At 38.3% G+C, this 27,743-nt stretch overlaps 1 long non-coding RNA gene across 1 annotated transcript; it reads left to right on the plus strand.

Annotated features, from left to right (window-relative positions):
* The first annotated feature begins 1,980 nt into the window (after positions 1-1,980).
* Positions 1,981-25,736, plus strand: LOC120877823. The gene is made up of 3 exons (XR_005724408.1): positions 1,981-2,083; positions 3,670-3,672; positions 25,715-25,736. It is a non-coding gene; the product is annotated as an uncharacterized LOC120877823 (long non-coding RNA).
* Positions 25,737-27,743: the final 2,007 nt, after the last annotated feature.

Raw genomic sequence — 27,743 nt, forward strand, 5'->3', positions numbered from 1 at the left:
GTTCCTCTGCTTTCTCTGAAACCAGCTTGAACATCAGGAAGTTCACGGTTCATGTATTACTGAAGCCTGGCTTGGAGAATTTTGAGCATTACTTTATTAGCATGTGAGATGAGTGCAATTGTGTGGTAGTTTGAGCATTCTTTGGCATTGCCTTTCTTTGGAATTGGAATGAAAACTGACCTTTTCCAGTCCTGTGGCCACTGCTGAGTTTTCCAAACTTGCTGGCATATTGAGTGCAGCACTTTCACAGCATCATCTTTCAGGATTTGAAATAGCTGAGCTGGAATTCCATCACCTCCACTATCTTTGTTCATAGTGATGCTTTCTAAGGCCCACTTGACTTCACATTCCAAGATGTCCGGCTCTAGATTAGTGATCACATCATCATGATTATCTGGGTCATGATAATCTTTTTTGTACAGTTCTTCTGTGTATTCTTGCCACCTCTTCTTAATATCTTCTGCTCCTGTTAGGTCCATACCATTTCTGTCCTTTATCGAGCCCATCTTTGCATGAAATGTTCCGTTGGTATCTCTGATTTTCTTGAAGAGATCTCTAGTCTTTCCCATTCTGTTGTTTTCCTCTATTTCTTTGCATTGATCGCTGAAGAAGGCTTTCTTATCTCTTCTTGCTATGAGGTCAGGGGCAGTGGCCTAGAGAGCCAGGCTGCAACGGTGCAGGAACGGCTGAGAGAAGCTACCCTGCGTCCGAGGTCAGTGGCGGCTGGGAGGAGACACCCCGTGTCTGAGGTCAGGGCAGCGGCCAGGAAGAGCTACCCTGCATCCGAGGCCAGTGGTGGCAGGGAGGAGACACCCCGTGTCCGAGATCGGGGCGGCCAGGAGAAGTCACCTCACGCCTGAGGCCAGGGGCGGTGACCTTGAGGAGCTACCCAGAGCCCGAGGCCAGGGCCGGCCGCTGGGAGGAGCAACCCGAGGAGTGGTGGCTGAGCAGGCACAGGAGGGCCTAGAGGAGCTATCCCCACGTTGAAGGTCAGGAACGGTGGTGGTAAGGAGATACCCCTCGTCCAAGGTAAGGAACAGCAGCTGTGCTTTGCTGGAGCAGCTGTGAAGAGATATCCCACGCCAAGGTAAGAGAAACCCAAGTAAGATGGTAAGTGTTGCAAGAGGGCATCAGAGGGCAGACACACTGAAACCATACTCACAGAAAACTAGTCAATCTAATTCAGACTTAAATTGAAGAAAGTAGGGAAAATCACTAGACCATTCAGATATGACCTAATTCAAATCCCTTGTGACTACACAGTGGAAGTGACAAATAGATACAAGAGATTAATCTGATAGAATGACTGAAGAACTATGGACAAAGGTTCATGACATTGTACAGAAAGCAGTGATCAAGGCCACTTCCAAGAAGAAGAAATGCAGAAAGCAAAATGACTGTCTGGGAAGGCCTTACGAGACAGCAAAAGAGACACAGATGTATAGTGCACTGGGATGACCCAGAGAGATATGGGGAAGGAGGTGGGAGGGGGATTCAGGATTGGGAACATGTGTACACTCGTGACAGATTCATGTTGATGTATGGCAAAACCAATACAGTATTGTTAAGTAAAATAAAGTAAAAAAAAAAAAAGAGCACTAGAAGACCCCTGAGATCACCTGTTCATCCAGATGTGCCACCAGCTGCCACGGTAGTGCATGTGTGTGTGTGGAGCGGTGGGGGTAGGGTGTGAAGTGATTGTGGAAGGATACAACACTATTTAAATAGCCACATTTTCATTTTAATGTGCATGAGAAAAATGCAACTGGCCATCAAATCCTTCATGTGTATGTCCTCTGTGTGTATGTAAAAATGACCTAACTCAAAAAGCAGATTATTCATTGATGCAACTTTTGTGATATAATAAATTGATGGAAAATTGAAAAAAAAATGCTGAGAAAAGAACAGAAGCTAAAAGCAAAGGAGAAAAGGAAAGATACACCCATTTGAATGCAGAGTTCCAAAGAATAGCCAGGAGCGGTAAGAAAGACTTGCTCAGGGATCAATGCAAAGAAATAGAGGAAAACAACATAATAGAAAGGACTAGAGATCTCTTAGAGAAAATTGGAGCTACCAAGGCAATGTTTCATGCAATGATGAGCAGAAAATAGTACAGAAATGGTACAGACCTAATAGAAGCAGAAAATATTAAGAAGAGGTGGCAAGAATACACAAAAGGACTATACAAAAAAAGATATTAATGACCCAGCAAACCACGATGGTGTGATCACTCACCTAGAGCCCGACATCCTGGAATGTGAAGTCAAGTGGGCCTTAGGAAGCATCATTACGAGCAAAGCTAGTGGAGGTGATGGAATTCCAGTTGAGCTATTTCAAATCCTAAAAATAATGCTGTGAAAATGCTGCACTCACTATGACAGCAAATTTGGAAAACTCATCAGCGGCCACAGCATAGAAAAGGTCAGTTTTCGCTCCAATCTCAAAGAAAGGTAGTGCCAAAGTGAGCTCAAAGTATCACACAATTGCACTCATCTCACATGTTAGCCAAATAACGCTCAAAATTCTCCAACTGAGGCTTCAATAGTACATGAACTGATAACTTCCAGATGTTCAAGCTGGATTTAGAAAAGGCAGAGGAACAAGAGGTCAAATTGCCAACAACTGTTGGATAATAGAAAAAGCAAGAGAGTTCCAGAAAAACATCTACTTTTGCTTCATTGACTATGCTAAAGCCTTTGACTGTGGATCACAACAAACTGTGGAAAATTCTGAAAGAGACAGGAATACCAGACTTCTAGACCTGCCTCCTGAGAAATGTGTATGCAAGTCAAGCAGCAACAGTTTGAACTGGACATGGAACAGCACACTGGTTCCATATAGGAAAAGGAGTACATCAAGGCTGTATATTGTCACCCTGATTATTTAACTCATATGTGGAGTACATGAGAAATGAAGGGTTGGATGAAGCACAAACTGGAATCAAAGTGGTGGGAGAAATATTAATAACCTCAGTTATGTAGATGACACCACCCTAAAGGCAGAAAACAAAGAGGAATTAAACAGCCTCTTAATAAAAATGAAAGAGGAAAGTAAAAATGCTGGCTTAAAACAGCATTCAAAAACCTAAGATCATGGCATCTGGTCCCATCACTTCATGACAAGTAGATGGGGAAACAATGGAAATAGTGACAGACTTTATTTTTCTTGAGGTCCAAAATCACAGCAGATGAAGACTGCAACCATGAAATTAAAAGATGCTTGATCCTTGGAAGAAAAGTGATTACCAACCTAGACAGCTTATTAAAAACCAGAGACATTACTTTGCCAACAAAGGTCTGTCTATTTAAAACCTATAGTTTTTCCAGTAGTCATGTATAGATATGTGAGTTGGACTATAAAGAAAGCCGAGCACCAAAGAATGGGTGCCTTTGAACTGTGGTGTTGGAGTAGAATCCTGAGAGTTCCTTGGACTGCAAGAAGATCAAACCAGTCAATCCTGAAAGAAATCATCCCTGAATATTCATTGGAAGGGCTAATGGTGAAGCTGCCCCTCCAATACTTTGGTCACCTGATGCAAAGAACTGACTCATTGGAAAAGACCATGATCCTAGGAAAGACTGAAGGCAGGAGGAGAGGGGACGACAGAGGATGAGATGGTTACATGGCATCACTGACTTGATGGACATGAGTTCAAGAAAGCTCTGGGAGTTGGTGATAGACAGAGAAGCCTGGAGTGCTGCAGTCCCTGGGTCACAGAGTCGGACACGACTGAACAACTGAACTGACTGAACATGATGGTTTCATTAGGTGTCCATTTCTAAATAAAAAAAGCTAAGCGGTTTTGAGAATAAGTCAGTTATTTTTCTTAAGAAGAAAGAAATAATAGCACTTCTAAGCAAGGGAAAAAAACTTACTTTAAAGAAGTTCTAAAATGAAATTCATAAGAGAATAAAAATACATTAGAAAAATGGAAACTGAAGTTTTTTTTTTAAAAGTTTCTTATAATCAAGTACATAAGACATTTGTAAACATGATAATAAAAATGAATATAACAAATAAATAAAATGAGTATAAATTACTCCTAGAGAAGCTAAAATGGGAAACTGAAGATTAAAATTAATTATGAAAGATGCTATTTATAGTATAAGTTGTTTACCTATATCAACACATTTTATATTGGAGGGAATTTTTTTCAAATAAATATCAAGATGTAGTATTAGGTTGATAGATGAGCTCTTTCGAAATTCCAAATTAAAAAAATCCTATATATATCATATTGAAGCCTTCTAGTTCATTATACAAGTTAAATATAACTTGGATTCTATATTCTGATGAACTTCCATGAAAAGAAAACTATTCGTCAGAAGAATAGCAAACACTATTATAAAGCACTTAATTTAATAAATATGCATTTTAACCAATCTGGCCCAGTCACAGGGATGCAATGACAGAAGTCCCAGTCATGGGTGACCCTCTCTTAGCAGGACGGGGAGGTAAATGTAATGAATTTCAGTTAAATACATTCCTGTGATGCTGGGAGGCCCAGTCAGAGAGACAGGAGGGAAGTGCACTTACCTCAGTCAGATGGCTAGGGCACAGTGCAGCTCCACCACCACCATCTTGGCACTGGATCCCAGCAGCCAGAGGTGGTGTCAGGAATACAGGGCTCAATGCTTTTCACAGAATTGTATGGAAACAGACACAGAATTGAAACACTTCAACAGGACTCTAATTCATAATGAATTAGAACTTTTAAATGCAACTCTGCTGAGATTTTCAAACTTTCTATGCTTGCTATTTATTTTTAAGCCCCACATTTTTACCAGATTTTATGATGTAAGCCTTTCCTTCATTTCTATTCAACTCTATGCCCTTCTCTGGACTCCAACTGTGTTTTCTACTTTTTTCTGTTGAAAACCATCATTAAAAACATGAATAAACAGCAAGAGAGCTTACAGTGTTGTCACAAAACTTTATCTGAGCATACACTGGAAGCTGTAGCTTTGAACAGTAGTCAAGGAATTCTGTATGGTCTTTGGCCAGCATAAAATCTGTGACTGTTTAATTGTCATTTGAAAAAATGCATGGAGGTATGACAACTCTTTCCACATTAAGTTATAGATTCAGTGCATTTCCAATTAAAAGTCTAATAAGATACTTTATGAAACCTGACAAAATGATTCTTAAATTCATTAATAAAATAAATGAATAAGGCTATTTAATGTATTCTGAAATAAAAAAAGAATGTTAATGATAGACTAAAGATCTTGCCAGATAGTAGAACCTAACATATATCAAGAGTAATTAAACTTCATTGAAGAGCCATAGAACTCAGAAAAAAAATTGTTGAAAAATGTAAAATATAAACCAAAGATGATATGCACAAATAATGAAGAAAGCCTTAAGCAAGAAGTTCAAAAAGAAACAACATCCAGTGTTTATTCTTAAAATAACTGGAGAGAAGCACAATGCAGAAATATTGTGAAAACAAAATGTAAACATTGGAGACTCATCTCCTCTTTCTGAAACAGTAAGAAAGAAAAGTGAAAGTGAAGTTGCTCAGTTGTGTCCGACTCTTTGCGACCCCATGGACTGTAGCCCACCAGGCTCTTCCATCCATGGAATTTTCTAGGCAAGAGTACTGGAGTGGGTTGCCATTTCTTGATTTTATTTCTTTAAAAAAACTAGCTATGATGTGGCTCTAGGAAGACAGAATATAAACTATAACCAAGATTATCTATTTACATATCTATCATCTGTCTGTGCATGAGAAAAATCTAAATGACCAACAGTTAGTACATCTATTAATGTGTTAACAAATGCAAATGCTGAAACGTAATTGGTTTCTTTGGAAGGCTTTAATACCATTTTGAAGTCATTAGTCTTTACATATTTACATTATATTTAGAAAGCATACATTTGTAGCAAGAACTGTATAAATAGATCTAATCAGAGTTCCAGGGCCAAAGCACTCCTTGCTTTAAAAGTGTTATATTCTCACTGTGCTTTACATATTTTATATTTTTCTTAAAATTTACTCTTTTCTTAGAAGATTAAGTACAAATGTATACACAGTTGTCATTTTTTAATTCCTGGTACTGAAAATTTCTCTATGTGTAGTCAAAATGAAGAAGCAGTTTGAAAATTTGTGGATATAGACTTAGAAACTATGAAAGTGAAACCATCAAAAATAAAACCCACTTAGCGTACAGAAGAGCGAGGACAGTGAGATGCAAGGAGGTGACTTGCCCCTCTGCTGCAGCAAGCCTGAAAGCCAAACAAAAGCATGGGCCTCTGAGTTCTGCCTTCCAAGTGTTCTCGTAGCGATCACGTCAGTCCTAATGCCTCTCTGCTCCCTTCATCGGAGCCATTCATCAGCCAGGTGGGACTCCTGCCCCCAAATGGACATGAGGCCAAGGTCTCTGTCCTGTTTTCTGCTTTAAGTCCAGCCACTACTATATTCATTCAGGGAGACACAGGGCTTATGTTCCCATGTTTAAGGAAACCAAGAAATCGAAGTTCCTGAATGTGCTTTGCTGCCTCTAGGCTCCTGTCATTTCCCTTCCTTCGTATGTTTGTCTTGTATCATTTTTATTTAATTACAGTGTAATTTATGTCAAGCTTCACATAAATTGCACGTGAATCATAAACAGAATGATCTCAGGGGATACTGGAAGGGCTGGGCCAGCTGAGCCTGTGTAAGAAAAATGGCTTATTCGACACAATGAATGAAAACATTCAGAGAGGATAAAGGCAGAAAAGCTGTTTTCGTCCATTGTACAGGAGTTTGTTCTGTCAGTGTGGCCAGTGTCTGGGGTGATAGTGTGCATGTGAAAAAAGACTATAGAAGATTCTTTTCAGTCCTCAGCTACCAATCTGGAGATAGTACAGGTGCAAGTGTTAAATTAAACCACAGGAACGTAATCAGCAACATCTAGATGAAAAAGTAAAAAAGATGACAGCAGTGTTTCTAAATGTGGCAAAGCACCAGCTTAACCTACGTGCTCAGTTTTAATTCCATTCATATACAAACATATAAAATCCCATATTTGGATAGTAAAATGGCTGAAAATGGTTTCTAAACACTTATTCTTTTCTATTGATTCTAATTTAAAATTTAATATAATGCAGGGAATTCTGTAGCAGTCCAGTGGTTAGGACTAGACATTTTCATTGCCTGGGCCTGACTTCAATCCCTGGTTAGGGAACTAAAATCCCACTGGCTGCAAGGCAAAAAAAAAATATATATATATATATATATTTAAAAATAAAATTTTACATAATGCAGGTTTTAAAATATTCTGAGGAAAATGAGAATAATGGAAAAATATTTTTAGTTTATGCAGAATTTGAATTGTGCAAGGCTACAAAAATTAATTTATATATGAGAAAGTAAAATGTTTTTTCCATAATAGGCAATACTGACATTATTTTCAAAGGAAATGATTTTAACATATATTAGTTACACTGTCTTTTAAATTATCTATAATATTCACTTGGTGTTTCTCCAAAGAAAATGTGCATTTTTTATAATATTTCTACCTTTTTGTGCATTATTTTATAATATTTCTACCTTTTTGTTGAAATAGATATATAAACTTTAAAAAAGATGACTATAAAATTAGGCAGATGTTTCTATGATGTTGGATTTTTAGTTCTTTATTTTTGATCTATTGAAAGAATGTGCTCAGTTGTTCAGTCATGTCCAGTTGTTTGTGACTCCATGGACTGCAGCCAGCCAGACTCCTCCATCCATGAAATTTTCCAAGCAAGAATACTGGAGCGGGTGGCCATTTCCTTCTCCAGGGGATCTTCCCAACCCAGGTATTGAACCTGTATCTCTTGCATCTTCTGAATTGGCAGATGGGTTCTTTACCACTAGCACCACCATATCTTGAGACAAATTACCTTGAGTAGAATTATTGTATGGGGAAAAATTAAATGACTTATTTCTTTAAATCTGGAAATAATGTTCCCTTTTTCTGAAAGAATTGGGATTTTTATAATTGCCCTAATAATTTAATCATTCACCTGGAGCTTGAAAATTAATAGATTTGTAACACTTTAAAAATCTAAAGATTTAATTCAAGGAACATCTATGTTGAACCTCTGTGTACAAAGCAGTAAGGCAGCTATAGCGAAGTCCCTGCATGCGCAACAGTACTGGCATTGCCCTGAACGTGCAGATTCTCCACCAAATATTCACATGTTGGAATTCTTCAGAATCAAGCTTGATCCTTCACTTCTCTGCTTTTGGTGAAATCTCCCCAATGTAAGCTAATCTGTGCACAGGGGTTCTTTGGCACTGACGCATGGACAATCGGTTCTCATTATCTGTAGCAGTTTTGTCCTGTGAACTTGTCACAGACACTGAATCAGTGACTACTGCACCATTATTGTTTCTAGGGAAAAGGCAAGGTTAGGTTTCTGTAAGCCTGTGGTCACATTATGTCAACTAATCAATTAAAAATATATATATTTACAAAATGTTTGTTCCCATTGAAAGACATTTTTTTAAGATATATACTGTTGATACATTAGCATCAAACTCACAGTCAACAGCACTATAACTCATGCCTGAAATAAGTTTTCCATCACATATTTTCTTTGTAAAATACATCACAGCCTTCTTGCTCTTAGCGACACTGAATATATACTATTTAGCACTATACTTGGGGGCCTTTTTTTTTTTAGCAAAACCACCCAAGAAAGCACAAAAATGTGAAAATGTGGATCTAAATATATCATAAAAAGGACAGTTTTTTACAGTGTGAGTGCTAAAACAAGAAGGCAAAGCACTATCTTGTTCAAACAGCCATGAGCACAAGCATGAGGCAGCAATGATATTTTAAAAAATATTTATTTCACTGTGTTGGGTCTTAGTTGTGGCACACATAATCTTTTGTTGCAGTGTTTGGACTCTGGCCATGACTCACAGGCTTAGCTGCACCGTAGCATGTGGGATCTTAGTTCTCAGATCAGGGGTCAAACCCAAATCCCCTGCATTGCCAGGCTGATTCTGAACGATTGATTTTTGCCACTTCATGCACATCTGGAAAGTCTGTGAAAGCAAAACAAGTACTGATTTTGGCTTCAAGTTCATAAGTAGATTTCAGTGAATAGGTAAATTCCCAAATATAGAATCCATAAATAATAAGGAATGTCAGTCTGTCTGTCTCTATCCTTCCTTTCCTCTGAGAGAGACATCAATATAGATATAGATGTAGGTATCAGATCTATCGATCTATCTATTCTAATAGGTGCATCTGTCCCTCTATCAATCTATTGATATTATCATCTATATGTAGAGAAAGAGGAAAAATATTCTGTCTCCATTTCAGCTCATCATTTACTAAGTGCTTAATGACTATATACAGTTATCTAAAACTGAAATCATGAATTTCCATCTGGATGTTTCTTTCCGTTCTGAGAAACTAGCAACATCATCAATCTCACATGGCAAGGCAGTGAAATTGGGAGCCATCTGATACTCAACTTTCTTCTTCCTACATAGCAAAATTCTGTCTTATTGATGATACATTCTAAATACTGTCAGTCTGTCTATCCTGTCATTACCACTGCTGACACTGAATATACACCAAAGTGGCCTCACCTGCTTACCTACAGTACACAATATGCATCCTCCAGTTTGTTATCTACACAATCTACAGAGTAAACTTTTCACATTTTAAAACACAAATTAGATATATCTCCTCCTTCAATCCCTCCAAAAAATTATCATTAATTAAAAAAAAAATCCCCTCTGGCATCACACAGGATCATTTCTTTTACTTTTCTTTGATTTTCTTTCATCTGACATTGATGTGTCTTGGTGCAGTTTTCTTTTTTCCCCCATATTCATCCTACATAGTATTCTCAGAGCTTTCTTGAATCTGTGGTTTGGTGTCTGACATTAATTTGGAATTATTTTTATGATTGGTTCAAATATGTCTTCTACTCTTTTCTCTCTTCCTTCTACTTCTGATATTCCCAATATGTGTGCATTTTGTGGTTGCTTTATGGCCCTAGAAGCTTTCTTCTTTCAATCTGTGTTCTCTTACCTTTTTAGTTGTTAAGAATTCTATTAGCATATCATCGAACTTAAACATTTTTTCCTTAGCTATATCCAGTCAACTAGTAAGCTCATGAAAGGCATTTTATTTTGGTTACAGTTTTTTTTTTTAACCTCTCATATTTCTTTTCATTTTGTTTTTTAGGATTTCCATCTCTCAGCTTATCATGCACATCACTGTATGCTGTATGCTTTATCTATTAGAGCCCTCAGTGCATTAATCACAGTTGTTTAAATTCCTGGTCTGATAATTTTGACATCCTTGTTTGTCTGATTCTGATTCTTGCTCTCTCTCTTCAAATTATGTTTTTGCCTTTTGCTATGCCTTGTAAGTTTTTCTTGACAACTGGATACAATATTCTGGGCAAAAGAATGGCTGTAAATAGGTCTTTAGTAGTGTGGTGGTCTAGAGTGAGTTGAGGGGTAGTGCTCTATAGTCCTATTTACACACAGAGAGTGAATTATCCATTTTTTGTGTCAGGCTTAAAGCCAAAACTCTAAAGTTGACACAAACAAGATGGATAATTCTCTATGTGTGTGTTTTGTAGATTTACGGATTCATTTGCATGTTACCAGAAAGGCACCTAGATTCTGCTCTCCAAGGGAAATTAGTGTTTCCTGTTTCTTGAATTCTTTCCAAGGATATTCTGAGTGGATACATACACACATCCTCCTTGTTAGTCAAGGATACGAACATTGTTGTGCATCTTGCTTTGTTCTGCTGATATTTTAAATTTTGTGAGTTATTCTATGTCAGAACATTTAGTTATATTAAATCCTTTTAACTGATGTTATTGGGCTTCCCAGGTAACACAGTGGTAAAGATTCTGCCTGCCAATGCAGGAGATTCAAGAGACTCAGTTTCAAACCCTAGGTTGGAAAGATCCCCTGGAGTATGAAATGGCAACATTTCCCAGGATTCTGGCCTGTGGAATTCCATGGGCAGCTGAGCTTGGTCGGCTACATGTGGTCCATGGGGTCACAAAGAGTTGACATGACTGAGCAATTGAGCATACACACACATAGTGTAGCACAGAGAATCATGGCTCCATGTACTCAACCAGTCTCATAGGTGCCAAAAGTCATTTGTACTTTTTACAAACGTTTGACAGTATGGAAGGAAATGCATGAATGTTCCTTGTGCATCCTCTCTTGTGTACCTATGCAAATATATCTGTGGCAATTCTGTGTCAAGAAAGCAGATGCCTGATGTTTATAGGCACATAAATGTGTCTTCCTGAGAGGTCCTATGGTGGGTGGGGTTGGGGGGAGCTGGCAATGTGCTAGCTGTGCTATTAGAGCTCCTGTTTCCTCACCTTTCCACCAAAGCTTCACAGTATCTGGCCCACCCCTGCCCAAGACTGGCCACCTATAGCACAGGCATGACAGCCTAGATCCAAACATAGGATGTGATCACAAGCCCCATGCCATACGGAATCCACAGTCTCTTAGCATCTCACGTATCAGCTCTGCAGTGTCCCTGCAGGCCCATATCTCCAGCATCACCAGGTTCTTGGACTCATCCCTCTGGAGCATCCATATAGGTTCTGAGGGGACTCGGTTGGCCAGCCTCACTTCCTTGATGAGGAGTTCCAGCTTGGTACCATCCAGCTGCTCCTTCTGCTTCTGTTCTCACGAGAATGGTTTGGCCTGAACCCTTTCCTCTTCTAGGATCCAGTTCTGCAGTCAATTCTCCCTGTCCTCAGTCTCTTCATCTTCTCCTAGACACTTGATTTTCGGCTGTTTATCTTCATCGTCCTTGTTCTGTCTTTTTCTCTAAAACCTTCATCCACAGCTCCTTTTCCTCCTGCTTGAAGTATCTAAGTTAAGTGATCCTGAAAATACTTCATCCCTCCTCCCTTTTGTTTGGGATAATGACTCCTGTCATGATTTGAACTCATTTTAATGAGGTTTTCTGAAACTTTCAGTTGGAACCATCCTGAAATCTAACATCAAGAGTCAGAAGAAGGTTTTTAAAGAGATGCCATCACTTGAATTAGGTAATCAGCTGAAGGAGGCTATGATACATCTAAATCAGGCTCTGGAGGAAATGGACCTGACTGAGCCAGTGAGGTCGGTGGATGTATGGAATATCCTTCCTTGTGGCACAAGTTCTGGTTCTGAACAGCAAGCAGGGTATGGGCCTGTGCCCCATACCTGACCCACCCCTGCACAAACTTACCTGAGAAAAACCAGGCTTGAACAGCAGTTCCCAAAACAACCACCACCACCATGCTAGCTCCCAAGAAGTGGAAAGATTTTCTCTGGAGGAAGAAGTCATGAGACCAAAAGAACAACAACAACAACAACAAAACAATGACAGCTTTGAAGCATTTCAAGAAAAATGAGCTAACAAATGGCAGGGATTTTAGGAATGAGGCTGAGCTGAGGCCAGAAATAATAAAGGCAGGATTGATCCAGGGACTCTGACAACAGAAGCCCTGATCCACCAACTATTGATTGGTGATGCACCTCTGACCTCTGAGAGCAGGGAAGAGTCTAATGGAAAATTGAAAGTTGCTGCAGGGCAGTCAAGCAGGGTTGGAGACACCACAGTGCCCGGGTAATGTTCAAGCATTCTTGCGATATTGAAATGGAGGACAGTTCTTGTGAGTCTAGAAGCAAGGATCTTAGTCATTTGCTATAATTATTTAGTACTAATAATTTATTTTCAAAGGAATAGATGGTTACTAATATTCAAACCAATATTTGTTCTGAAGTTTAGCTTTCACAAAATAGTGATGATAACATAAGGTTTCATATTGTCATTTGGCCCCAACTTATAATATTTTTATTTATTAAAAGAATATAGTTTGATATTAAAGATATTTACAAAATCTTCCCTAACTTCCTCATCCTAGAACACAGGTTGATTTTTTTTTCCCTGTTACTCTCAGTTCACCACCTATTATGCAAGTTACAGATCTATAGTCACTTTGAATGATCCAGTTGAATTTTTCTCTTTTTTAACCAGCTTTGCAATAAATACATCTTGATATGTATGCATTTCCAAACTTGTGTCATGTAACAGTTATAACACTGTTTGTTTGTTTGTTTTTTAATTTCTCTCATTACCAAAAATGATCTTGTGAAACTTCTTATAATACAGTGTTTTATTTCCAGGGACTACTGTGTCAGGAAAATTCATAGATGAAAGTCATTAAATTAGCTATGTTATATAGTCTCTCTGGGTTGATATTATAACTTAAACATGAGAAATTTGGTGAATTACTTTACAACTTTCCCAACACCAGATACTAGATTATAGAATATTTGATTAATTATAAGAATGCCACCTCTATATTGATTTAGGTCATACCTGAATGGTCTAGTGGTTTTCCCTACTTTCTTCAGTTTAAGTTTGAATTTGGTAATAAGGAGTTCATGATCTGAGCTACAGTCAGCTCCTGGTCTTGTTTTTGTTGACTGTATAGAGCTCCTGCATCTTTGGCTGCAAAGAATATAATCAATCTGATTTCAGTGCTGACCGTCTGGTGATGTCCATGTGTAGAGTCTTCTCTTGTGTTGTTGTAAGAGGGTGTTTGCTATGACCAGTGCATTTTCTTGGCAAAACTCTACTAGTCTTTGCCCTGCTTCATTCCACATTCCAAGGCCAAATTTTCCTGTTACTCCAGGTGTTTCTTGACTTCCTACTTTTGCATTCCAGTCCCCTATAATGAAAAGGACATCTTTTTTGGGTGTTACTTCTACAAGGTCTTATAGGTCTTCATAGAACTGTTCAGCTTCAGCTTCTTCAGCGTTACTGGTTGGGGCATAGATTTGCATTACCGTGATATTGAATGGTTTGCCTTGGAGATGAACAGAGATCATTCTGTCGTTGTTGAGATTGCATCCAAGTACTGCATTTCGGACTCTTTTGTTGACCATGATGGCTACTCCATTTCTTCTGAGGGATTCCTGCCCACAGTAGTAGATATAATGGTCATCTGAGTTAAATTCACCCATTCCAGTCCATTTTAGTTTGTTGATTCCTAGAATGTTGACGTTCACTCTTGCCATCCCTTGTTTGACCACTTCCAATTTGCCTTGATTCATGGACCTGACATTCCAGGTTCCTATGCAATATTGTTCTTTACAGCATTGGACCTTGCTTCTATCACCAGTCACATCCACAGCTGGGTATTGTTTTTGCTTTGGCTCCATCCCTTCATTCTTTCTGGAGTTATTTCTCCACTGATCTCCAGTAGCATATTGGGCACCTACTGACCTGGGGAGTTCCTCGCTCAGTATCCTATCATTTTGCCTTTTCATACTGTTCATGGGGTTCTCAAGGCAAGAATACTGAAGTGGTTTACCATTCCCTTCTCCAGTGGACCACATCCTGCCTAGATCTGATAGATAGAGTGCCTGATGAACTATGGAATGGGGTTCATGACATTGTACAGGAGACAGGGATCAAGACCATCCCCATGGAAAAGAAATGCAAAAAAAGCAAAATGGCTGTCTGGGGAGGCCTTACAAATAGCTGTGAAAAGAAGAGAGGTGAAAAGCAAAGGAGAAAAGGAAAGATATAAGCATCTGAATGCAGAGTTCCAAAGAATAGGAAGGAGAGATAAGAAAGCCTTCTTCAGTGATCAATGCAAAGAAACAGAGGAAAACAACAGAATGGGGAAGACTAGAGATCTCTTCAAGAAATTTAGAGATACCAAGGGAACAGTTGCAAAGATGGGCTCAATAAAGCACAGAAATGGTATGGACCTAACAGATGCAGAAGATATTAAGAAGAGGTGACAAGAATACACAGAAGAACTGTACAGAAAAGATCTTCACAACCCAGATAATCACGATGGTTTGATCATTCATCTAGAGCCAGACATCCTGGAATGTGAAATCAAGTGGGCCTTAGGAAGCATCACTACAAACAAAGCTAGTGGAGGTGATGGAATTCCAGTTGAGCTATTTCAAAACCTGAAAGATGATGCTGTGAAAGTGATGCACTCAATATGCCAGCAAATTTGGAAAACTCAGCAGTGGCTACAGGACTGGAAAAGGTCAGTTTTCATTCCAGTTCCAAAGAAAAGCAATGCCAAAGAATGCCCAAACTCCCTCACAATTGCACTCATCTCACATGCTAGTAAAGTAATGCTCAAAATTCTCCAAGCCAGACTTCAGCAATACGTGAACCGTGAACTTCCTGATGTTCAAGCTGGTTTTACAAAAATCAGAGGAACCAGAGATCAAATTGCCAACATCCGCTGGATCATGGAAAAAACAAGAGAGTTCCAGAAAAACATATATTTCTGCTTTATTGACTATGCCAAAGCCTTTGACTGTGTGGATCACAGGAAAATTCTGAAAGAGATGGGAATACTAGACCACCTGACCTGCCTCTTGGGAAATCTGTATGCAGACCAATAAGCAACAGTTAGAACTGGACATGGAACAACAGACTGGTTCCAAATAGGAAAAGGAGTACGTCAAGGCTGTATATTGTCACCCTGCTTATTTAACTTCTATGCAGAGTACATCATGAGAAACGCTGGACTGGAAAAAAGCACAAGCTGGAATCAAGATTGCAGGGAGAAATATCAATAACCTCAGATATGCAGATGACACCACCCTTATGGCAGAAAGTGAAGAGGAACTAAAAAGCCTCTTGATGAAAGTGAAAGACAATAGTGAGAGAGTTGGCTTAAATCTCAACATTCAAAAAATGAAGATCATGGCATCTGGTGCCATCACTTCATGGGAAATAGATGGGGAAACAGTGGAAACAGTGTCAAACTTAATTTTTTTGGGCTCCAAAATCACTGCAGATGGTGACTGAAGCAATGAAATTAAAAGACCCTTACTCCTTGGAAGAAAAGTTATGACCAACCTAGATAGCATATTCAAAAACAGAGATATTACTTTGCCCACTAAGGTCCGTCTAGTCAAGGCTATTGTTTTTCCAGTGGTCAAGTATGGATGTGAGAGTTGGACTGTGAAGAAGGCTGAGCACCAAAGAATTGATGCTTTTGAACTGTGGTATAGGAGAAGACTCTTGAGAGTCCCTTGGACTGCAAGGAGATCCAACCAGTCCATTCTGAATGAGATCAGCCCTGAGATTTCTTTGGAAGGAATGATGCTAAAGCTGAAACTCCAGTACTTTGGCCACCTCATGCAAAGTGTTGACTCATTGGAAAGACTCTGATGCTGGGAGGGATTGGGGGCAGGAGGAGAAGGGGCTGAAACAGAGGAGAAGATGGCTGGATGGCATCACTGACTCGATGGAGGTGAGTTTGAGTGAGCTCCGGGAGTTGGTGATAGACAGGGAAGCATGGCGTGCTGCGATTCATGGGGTCGCAGAGAGTCGGACACAACTGAGCGACTGAACTGAACTGAACTGAACTGAACTGAACTGAACACCTCCATATTACATTAATTTGCACTGCTTTCTGATGCTGAGAGATTTCCCGTAATCCCCAAATTCATCTTCTATCATCTTGGTATCTGTTTATCAATCTACCTATCATTGATCAATTTTGAGTATGTGAATTATCTGTTATGTGAAAATTTAAACTGCTATCTTTTGAGGAATTGCATCCCTTGTGTTTGCATCTTTCTGTGTAGTTTTGCCGATCACTCAGTTTTGAACTTCCTGAGTCACATTGTGTTCTTGACAGAGTTGCCTCCTGCCAGCATGTACCGAGATGGCTCTATTACTCCAGTAACTGACAGCTGCACCACACGTGGTGCTACATACCATGAATCCCTCTGCGGCTTTTGCCATGTCCTTTTTTAAAATTAATGTTTGTTGGAGTATGTGTGCTGTGAGTGCTCAGTTGCTTCAATCATGCATGTCTGACTCTTTATGACCCCATGGACTATAGCCCACCATGCTCAAAGGAGGAGGACAAAGGTCCATGGGATTATCCAGGCAAGAATACTGGAGTGGGTCGTCATTTCCGTTGTATACTGTACTGTATTCTCTACCCTACAGCAGAATGATCCAGCCATACATATGCAAATATTCACTTCCTTTGGGACTTCCTCCCCATTTAGAGGACTACAGTGCTTTGAGTAGAGTTCCCGGTGCTATCCAGTATGTTCTCATTAGTTATCTATTTCATACATGGTATCAATAGTGTGTGTGTGTCAGTCTCAAGCTTCCAATTCCTCCCACTTCCCCTCTTTCCTCCTTAGTGTCCATACATTGCTCTCTACATCTATGTATCTATTCCTGCTTTGCAAATGTCATCTATACCATTTCTCAAGATTCCACATATATGTATTAATAGATGATAAATGTTCTCTTTCTGACTTACTTCAAAACAGCTTTTTATTTGGAGAGATTGATTCATTTTCATTTACTGTCATACTTCAGTCTTATATTTACTTCAATCTTATATTTCAGATTTTGAATCATATATATTTTTATTTCTTTACAGATCCCATTATTTTCATCCAACAGAGCTACAACTTTCTGAATAACATTTTGGAAAATATTAATATTTCTATTTTAAATATTCAAGCAGTTTGCATAAGTGATTCTAATTAATTCTCCCCAAAGGCAATCATAAGAAGGCACTATATAATGCATATTTTGGTAGAGAAATTGTGCAGATGGCTAGTGAAAAATATACTCTTTGAGTCTAGAGACTCTCACTGTGGGATCTCAAGGCAACCATGTCACAATTCAATTAAGGGCCTGGAAATGCAGATTTAAACCAACAGGCTAGGGGAAAATTGTTACCTCACTCCAATTTTATTGCATAGCAATTTATGAAAGAGACTGAGTAGTTTATATTTGCATTAGATACTTGTATTTCTGTATCTATAAAATGCCTGCTTACATCATTTGCATTTTTATACTAAATTACAGTCATTTTCTCAATTGATTTATGAGTTATTAGTTCATTAAGAAATTTAAATTATTTTCTGTCCTACTGATTGTCAATAATGTTTGCATTTTTGCACTTATTTTTGGAATTGGTGTATATTCTTATAAATTATACTCAATCAAATTTGTCAATCTTTATTTTATTAATTAGGGCTTGAAATTTCATTAATATAAAATTTGGAATGGTAATTTTATAAATTTTAATATAAAGAGGGATTTTATGAAAATATGTATGAAAGAATAATAATTGCCTTTTAAAATTTAATAAAAATTTTATCTCTCAGCAAGAATACTAACTTGAGATTCATCTCAATTTATGATATTATAAAAAAGTAATAATAATAATGACTATCATTTATTAATTCTGAAGAAGGTATAGGGAAAGGAACTTTATATAAAATATAGATTAAAAAATAGCCCAATACAATATATATTATTGTTACCATTACACAAATACAGGTATTTGAAGCCTAGAGAGATTTAAAATTTTTGTTAAAATAATGGAGGAGCTAGAATTAAAAATAAACTACTTGACTACAGAACTTCTTCCTTAAGCCCTTATATTACACAGCACTACCTAAATTTTAATTAAATTTCAAAATATACTTGTGTTCAAAATAGATATTTAATGAAAAAGATATACTACAAGTTGTTTCAAACATATATTGTACATATATTTCTAAAGTGTTATGAAACATTCATGGAAGCATTGATTTTTATCATTTCCAGGCACAGAAAGTGTGCCAAATGTTCATCTATTTAGTTTATATTTACTGAAGGACAGACACTAGGATATACAGAGAAGGCAAAAAATAAATTTTTAAAAAATGGTTTATGGATAAAAAACAAGCTCAACATGGCTCATGGAACATACTTTTCATTAGTAGGAAATTCTGAATAATGTATGAATTCAGGGGTAAAAAGCACTGTGAGTTACAAGGAAATTTTTCTGGGGTGATGCAGATCAGGTCTCCATGGCATCACTGCTGCAGCTCCCCAATACATAACTTTTATTTCCAGTCTACACCTGAAGACTGATGCTGGTCCCTCATGGCTGGTCATGAGGATTTGGAACCAGCTACGGCCAAAGGATTGTGAAGACAAGCAAAGTGTGTTTTCACCAAGTTAGAGAATTTAATAACTAGTATGAGACCCTGAACTTCCCAGGTGGTTCATTGGTAAAGAATCTACCTGCCAATGCAGGAGATCCAGAAGATGTGGATTCAATCCCTGGGTCAGGAAGATCCCTTGGAGGAGGAAATGACAATCCCTAGTTCTGTGGACAGAGGAGCCTAGTGGGCTACAAGTTCATGGGGTCATAAAGAGTCGGACAGGACTGAGCAACTGAACACACACATGAGACCCTGAATATTTCTTATTCCATAATGAATCTGTTGCCTAGAGTGACTAAGGACAGAGCCTCCTGCTGGAAGACAATACAGAATGTACATTAACCTCCTGTGGGAGCTGTTGTTACTGTGGCAACACCTATATCTCCTCTGTCCTGACTGGTAAAGCCTGCCAGCTTCTCAAAATGTATGATTATGACTAGCTTCATCTTCATGTCCTTTATCTTTTGAAAATTGTTTTGCTTGTTATCACTGGCCTTCTCTATGAGTTTTGAGACTTCATGAGGGCATAGATCAGACATAGCAGAGTATTTTTCTGCTGTGTCCCCAGCATATACATTTCATGACTTAGCACAATGAATAATGAATGAACAGTATAGTTTTGCTCATTTTCTTTACTGAATGAAATCACATAGCATGCAATGAAATAACTCCTCAGACAGTATTAGAAAGACCTGAATTTTTATATAAAATATATAACTTATAAAATGTATTATATTTAAAGATTGAGGGCAGAAATAAGCAGGGAAAATTTTTGCAGCTCAGAAACAAGACAATCCTATTGTCATCACCATCTCAATGGACATGAGTCTGAGCAAAGTCCAGGAGACAGTGAAAGACAGGGAAGCCTGGCATACTATAGACAATGGGTCACAAAGGGTCAGACATGACTTATTCACTGAGCAACAATAATAATACAAGTTATATTTGAATATAATTTTATAATTAAAATTACATGTGCTTTTTCATTTTACTGGACACCTGAGACTAAAATGAGGCAAGCTTCTATTTTGTATCGTGGCATGGGATAGACAGCAAATACCCTGTGTGAGGTGTCAGATTCCACCAGTCTGGAAGCCCTGTTCCTGTTGAAATACTGTCAGGAATACCAAAGTTCTGTCTAAATGTCCATATCCACAAACATAACATTAAATAGGATTTTTTTCAGTATTTATTCCCATGTCCTCATCATACCTTCCCTCCAACCGAACATCAATTTCCCAAACGATGAACATCCACATTCCTGATCCACCCTGAAAGGCTGAAGGCTGCAGGGCTGTCAGCTGTGTGTAGGCCAGGTGTTTGAAATACTAATCATGTCAGTAAACACCAGAACAGGCCTGAGCTCTGGACTACAGAAGCTGTTTCCCCTAATGTTCTGGGAAAGAGGTAATGCATGCACCTAGCTGCAGGTGGTGGAGAAGGAAATGGCAACCTACTCCAGTGTTCTTGCCTGGAGAACCCCAGGGACGGGGGAGCCTGGTGGGCTGGCATCTATGGGGTCGCACAGAGCAGGTGGGGCAGACAAGGCACAATGACCCCAAGTCGAAAGCTTTTGTTACTGAAACAGCACTGGGAATTTTTTCAGAGCCGTGCTTCTCTGTACTAAAAATCTATCCTTATACTGTTATGTGGGTCAAAGTATGGCAACTTGCCAATAAACTGGGGCCTGTGGCATGGATAGGATTGATTGCCTAATGGAAACTTGGGCAGACTCCATGGCCTTGCTGGCCAGCTTGTCAATTACCTTTCATGGTGAGCCACTTCTCTTGGATAAGTGACACTGTGTCTCTTTAGCAAGAAAAGGGTCATATCACATAAACATATGCTTAGTTTTGTGATTTGGGCTACTCTGTACTCTTTTACCTACAAACCAAAATAAATTGCTCAGACCTCATTAGAAAAAGGTTAGCATTTCTTTTAAAGGTTTAAAAATCATTTTGTTTTCACAGCTATAGATCCATTTGTTTTGTTGTTTAGGTGCTCAGTCGTGTCTGACTCTCTGCAACCCCATGGACTCTAGCCCTCCAGGCACCTCTGTCCATGGGATTTCCTAGGCAAGAATCCTGGAGTGGGTTGCCATTTCTTTCTCCAGAGCAATACCTTCATATGTCGGTGCCTTTCTTTCTTTCTTTCTTTTTTTTGTTAGAAGTTATATAAAGGTTTTTTCAAAAATATTTTTATTAATACAAGATTGAGATTTTGACTGAAGAAAGTTTAGCTCTTTTGAGCATAAAATAGGAAACACTGTAAAATTAGGATTTATCAAAACAATATTTGGAGTTTTAAGGTATGTTCAACCATGAGAATCTTAGAATTAGCTATATTTTACTAGAATAGTAAATGAAATAGTTACAAGTAAAAATAGTTTCGCAAATTATCCTTCAATTTCCAGGTATTTGTAGTTATTCAAACTTATCTAGAGTCTGAATTAATGATGATATAATCTGAGATGCTTTAGGATGTATAGAAATTAAACTTCCAGCAGGGTAATATTTTGATTGACTAAAGCCTTCCTCATTATTTATTAATTCAGCAGCTATTTGTGTATCTTTTCTGTACCCATCATTTTGCTGGTATTAGAAGAGAAACAAAGAAGCATGGTATATGAATCTTGGTTACCATTAGCTTAGAATATACATAGGACAATGATGCTCTCCTAGTACCATAGCATTTGGAGACAAAAGTATGTAGCATAGAAGCAGGATAGGAAGTAGGGGGCTGATGGCTCTATCTCACAGACCTGAACAGCCTGATGGTCCATGCCTGCTACTCAGGTTTCCCTAAGATGCAAGGAATACTGTCCTGGGCTTTCTATCTGCCTGGTGGTGGCAGCCAGTATTGAATAGGGATGCAGGAAAAAAAAAAAAAAAAAACATGGTAATAGAAGGGGAAATAAGCAGGGAAAATTTTTGCAACTCAGAAACAAGACAATCCAATTTTACTCCAAAAAGAATCTAAGAACTTAATTTAAATCAAGGTGAAAGAAACAGAAAGGGAGGAAGGGATGAAGGAAGGATGGAAGGGAAGAAGGAAGGAAAGAAGAAAATAAATAGGAGAGTTAAAAAAGTTGCTATGATTTATTTAATCACAAAAGTACTGGTGGCCATGCTATGCTTTTTCATGCTTAATGAATAGAATTCATAAAGAGAACAATCTTCATTAATTTAGCTTAATATGATCATATCATAATAAATTAATATCAACCCACAAGCTTTAAAATGTATTTCTCCATATGGTTTAAATGGAACCACATCTCATTGGCATATGATCATTATAAGAATCTATGTAACTAAGACATCTAAGGTGGATTTTATAAACATCACCATACAATGTTTAATTTCTATTCTGTCTTCCTCACATTTCCAGCACCTAGTCAATTTATGTGGCCGCATTACAGTAACCTGAGAGATAGCCCTGGATGCCTCACTGAAATGAGGCAACGGGACCCACTGTTGTGGACTTCAATATTTTCTGTGATATTTTACAGTCATGGGACAGAGATGTTCATCAATAGCATTTGTACTTTTATACATGCTAAAAATGGTCACAAAACACCAATAATTGTTAACGTCTACAAATGGACCTTGGGAAGCTCTAACAGTTCACTGCAGTAATTTATAATTTTTTACAAGTTTTATTTCAAAGCATTTTTCTAAACAATAATACTGAGAACACTTGTCAAAATCTCAGAATTGTTATAAGTGAAAATATATCATCTTTTACTACTAAGCATATGCTTTTAAATGTTATCCAATATCCAGGAAAATACCAAATACCATGTTTTACTTTCAAAATAATGTTATCTTACACCTTTGATGATTGAAATTTGAGAAGATATAGATTTCCAATCAAGTCTTTTAAGAATAACATTTATCCCATAATATATGTTTAATATAACAGAAAGTAAAGGGGAAAAGGGGGGGATTTTCAGAATCTTAAGAATCTAATCAGTGTAACAGTTAAGATATGTTTTAAAGCAAAAGCAAAGGTAACTTTCCAAATCTTTTATAGTAAGGTATACTGTGCTATTCTGTTTCTAAAATATATGGTTTGGTTTTTTAGATTATAAAGTAAATTTTCATTTACTTTCTCAGATTTGTTTCTTTTCTTGAGAATTTATGATGCTTGAATAGATCAATAGTCCTTGGAACAAAAATCCTATATTTGTCCAGAGCACATGAACAGAGAGACACAATAAATAAGAAGTGCCACCATGAGACTCATTCCCTCCCCTGTGGGGACCTTAGGCATGCCTTGCCTTCGGCAAAACTGGGAAGCAGCCAATTTCCGTGTCTCATTCCAAGAACGTATGGTTGAGGCACTTTTGACCACACTTACCCTTTGTCCCACAACACCAGACTCCCAGGAGGGAGGGAGGCACTTGGCACCCCAGATTTCTTTAGTTTTAGTCTGTGCTCTGAACCGATGCCCAGTTTCTTGCTTGGGTGACAATACCTTGGAATATCTCTGACAAAGGGCTTGTCTACTGATGACTCATGAACCGGGGAAGTAATCTTTTCTTGGGGGTTTGCATTTGGCAGAAACTTTCTAAAGTTCTATAAAGCCCCCCAAAATCAACACCAATTGGTGATTTTCAAGAATCTTAAAAAAAGAAATATTCAAAAGAATTGTAAAACAAATCTGACCACAACTGAAAACCCAGAGAGGCAATTTGGATGTATGCAGAGATGCCTTCCTGAAGGCAAAGTGACATTATTTTCTTTTTCACTGTAAGAAAATGTCTTTATTCAATATGACATTCTAGATGACATTCTCAACTGCCTTTTCCTGAGTAACTTAAAAGGTGTGCAGACAGATTTTAAAATCTGTTCCCTCATCAGGGCCCAAGTTAGTTTTAGAAACTAAATTAGATTGTGTAGCATTAAACTAGTTTCTTCACTCAGGATTTTTTTTTTTCCTTTTTACAGGATTTAAGCAAATAAAGCACTGTGCAAAGGAAATATTTCATGAGACAGTTTTCAAAAGTTCATTTATTGTGCATTTTATGTGTTCATGTGTATGTGTGTTCTTGTGTATGTGTATATGTATATGAGTGGTTATGCCATCAGTGAATATCTCACAGATATGATTTTCTGTGAATTAGGGAGTAATGGGCCAAGATCTAACTAGATACAGATTTATAAATTTTTCATCTCATATTTAGTTTATATGATCCATGCTATCTCTGTATTACTAACATGCTGATGAGGAAAGTGTATGTTAGAAAACGCATGTCTCCAAACAATGGGCCTGCTGTCAGGACTTCAGGAGAACATGCTTCAAAGGATGATTTTCAAGTAAGTCATGAGTGGAATTAAGTAACTTAGATATCTAAGGGCACAAACGAATCATACAGGAGCCGTGAGAATAAAGATTTCTGACCGAAGAATGACATTCATGTTTGTGGATACACATCTGCTGCCTTTCTTGATAATGGTACTTCTCTTCATTATAGAATGTGGGCTGTTATGGAGATGGCTTCAGGGCTAGGGTAAGGAGGATGAGGTATTATTGATAGGGGTTTGATTACAAGAAGGCTCACTCTTCAGGACTGAACTTGTAACAACACAATTGACAGCCAGTTTGCTGATACAGAAGATGTAAATGAAAGAACCTCCAATGATCCTGGGTCTAGATTGGCCTGTCTTACTACATCCTTTCGGATTCCCACAAAGATAATGATTATATAATAAAGCATCACTACACTGAGAATAGAAGAATGAATTTCAGAAAATTCAAAACAGTAGAAAAGGCTTCATTTGGCATAGGTACGATTTTGCATTTCTCTGATAGACAAGGAGCACATTGCTGTTGTGACTCTACCATCTTCTTTTTTTTTTTTTTTTCAACCTGTGCTGAGCAGTGAAGCTCTTATGTAAATTAAAAACGAGGATTAATGTGTGTAAAAAGTAAGCAGAACTCTATGGAGCCTCCATGGGATAGAACCCACATCCCATATCTTCCATCTGCCCCTTTTCTGTAGGAAAACTTGAGCCTCCTAGGTTTTCCCCAAGTTCCAAATAGCAAATTTAATCAGAGATGTGAGAAAATGCAGAAAGAGAGAAAAATAGTTAAATAAGACAATATAATAATAGTATAGTCGTTAAGCAAAGTCAGATGGTCAATATCGAAATCGGATTGATTATATTCTTTGCAACCAAAAATGGAGAAGCTCGATACAGTCAGCAAAAACAAGACTGAGAGCTGACTGTGGCTCAGGTCATGAACTCCTTATAGACAAACTCAGACTTAAATTGAAGAAAGTAAGGAAAACCACTAGACCATTCAGGTATGACTGAATCAAATCCCTTATAATTATAGAGTAGGAGTGACAGATAGATTCAAAAGATTAGAGCTGATACACAGAGTGCCTGAAGAACTATGGAGGGAGGTTCAGAACATTGTACAGGAGGCAGCGAACAAAACGATTCCCAAGAAAAAGAAACGCAAAAAGGCAAAGGGGTTGTTTGAGGAGGCCTACAAATAGTTGAGAAAAGAAGAGACGCTAAAGGCAAAGGAGAAAAGGAAAGATATACCCATTTGAATGAAAAGCTCCAAAGAATAGCAAGGAGAGATAAGAAAGCCTTCCTCAATAATCAATGCAAAGAAATAGAGGAAAACAATAGAATGGGAAAGTCTAGAGATCTCTTCAAGAAAATTAGAGATACTAAGGGAACATCTCATGCAAAGATGGGCTCAATAAAGGACAGAAATGGTATGGACCTAACAGAAGCAGAAGATATTAAGAAGAGGTGGCAAGAATACACAGAAGAACTATACGAAAAAGATCATGACCCAAATAACCACGATGGTGATGTGCTCACTCACCTAGAGCTGACATCCTGGAATACGAAGTCAAGTGAGCCTTAGGAAGCATCACTACGAACAAAGCTAGTGGAGGTGATGGAATTCCAGTTGAGCTATTTCAAATCCCAAAGGATGATGCTGTGAAAGTGTTGCATTCAGTATCCCAGCAAATTTGGAAAACTCAGCAGTGGCCACAGGACTGGGAAAGGTCAGTTTTCATTCCAATCCCAAAGAAAGGCAATGCCAAAGAATGTTCATGCTACCACATAATTGCACTCATCTCACATACTAGCAATTCGGGAGACTCAGGTTTGATCCCTGGGTTGGAAAGATCCTCTGGAGAAGGAAATGGCAACCCACTCCAGTACTTTTGCCTAGAAAATCCTATGGACAGAGAAGCGTTGTAAGATACACTCCAAGGGGTCGCAAAGAGTCAGACACGAGTGAGCGACTTCACTTTCATAAACTAGCAAAGTAATGCTCTAAATTGTCCAAGCAAGGCTTCAACAGTAGGTGAACCATAAACTTCCAGATATTCAAGTTGGATTTAGAAAGGGCAGAGAAACCAGAGATTAAATTGCCAACATCCAATGGATCATTGAAAAGCAAGAGAGTTCTAGAAAAACATCTATTTCTGCTTTATTGACTGTGCCAAAGCCTTTGACTGTGTGGACCACAACAAACTGTGGAAAATTCTTCAAGAGATGGGAATACCAGACCACCTGACCTGTCTCCTGAGAGATGTGTATGCAGGTCAAGAAGCAACAGTTAGAACCAGACATGGAACAATGGACTGGTTCAAAATTGGGAAAGGAGTAAGTCAAGGCTATATATTGTCACCCTGCTTATTTAACATATGCAGAGAATATCATGTGAAACGTGGGGCTGGTTGAAGCACAAGCTGAAATCAAATTTGCTGAGAGAAATATCAATAACCTCAGATATGCAGATGACACCACCGTTATGGCAGAAAGCAAAGAAGAACTAAAGAGCCTCTTTATGAGAGTGAAAAATTTGGCTTAACTCTCAACATTCAGAAAACTAAGATCATCCAGTCCCATCACTTCATGGCAAGTAGATGGGAGAACAATGGAAATGGTAAGAGACTATTTTGGGGGGGGGCTCCAGACTGCAGCCATGAAATTAAAAGATTCTTGTTCCTTGAAAGAGAAGCTATGACCAACAAAATAGCATATTAAAAAGCAGAGACATTACTTTGACAACAAAGTTCCATATAGTCAAAGCTATGGCTTTTCCAGTAGTCATGTATGGATTGAGAGTTGGACTATAAAGAAAACTGAGTGCCCAATAATTGACGCTTTTGAACTGTGGTGTTGGAGAAGATTCTTGAGATCTTTTGGACCACAAGGAGAACCAGTCAGTCAGTTCTGAAGAAAATCAGTTCTGAAGAAAATCAGTCCTGAATGTTCATTGAAAGGACTGATTCTGAAACTCAAACTCCAATACTTTGGTCAGTTGATGTGAAGAACTTACTCATTGCAAAAGACCCAGGTGCTGGGAAAGATTGAAGGCAGGAGAAGAAGGAGAAGACAGAGGATGAGATGGTTGGATGGCATCACCAACTTATGGACGTGAGTCTGAGCAACCCCTGGGAGTTGGTAACGGACAGGGAAGCCTGGCGTGCTGCAGTCCGTGGGGCTGCAAAATGTCATAAATGACTGAGTGAATGAACTGAGGACATTATTTAGTTCCTCCTCAAAGACAGAATCGGACATGACTGAAGTGACTTAGCAGCAGCAGCAAAGAATATTGGTAATATTCTGAGCCATGTCCTTTGAGCAGTTATGTGGATAATGAGACCCCCACCTAGTGGAAGAAGCTAACTGTATACTGACCACAAGCATGCAGACCCCAGACTGTTGGACTTAGAAAGTTGATGATATTGACTCCTGATTACTTCAGCTCA

This window comes from Oryx dammah, unplaced genomic scaffold (assembly GCF_014754425.2).
Source record: "Oryx dammah isolate SB20612 unplaced genomic scaffold, SCBI_Odam_1.1 HiC_scaffold_18, whole genome shotgun sequence".
Lineage (NCBI taxonomy): Eukaryota > Metazoa > Chordata > Mammalia > Artiodactyla > Bovidae > Oryx > Oryx dammah.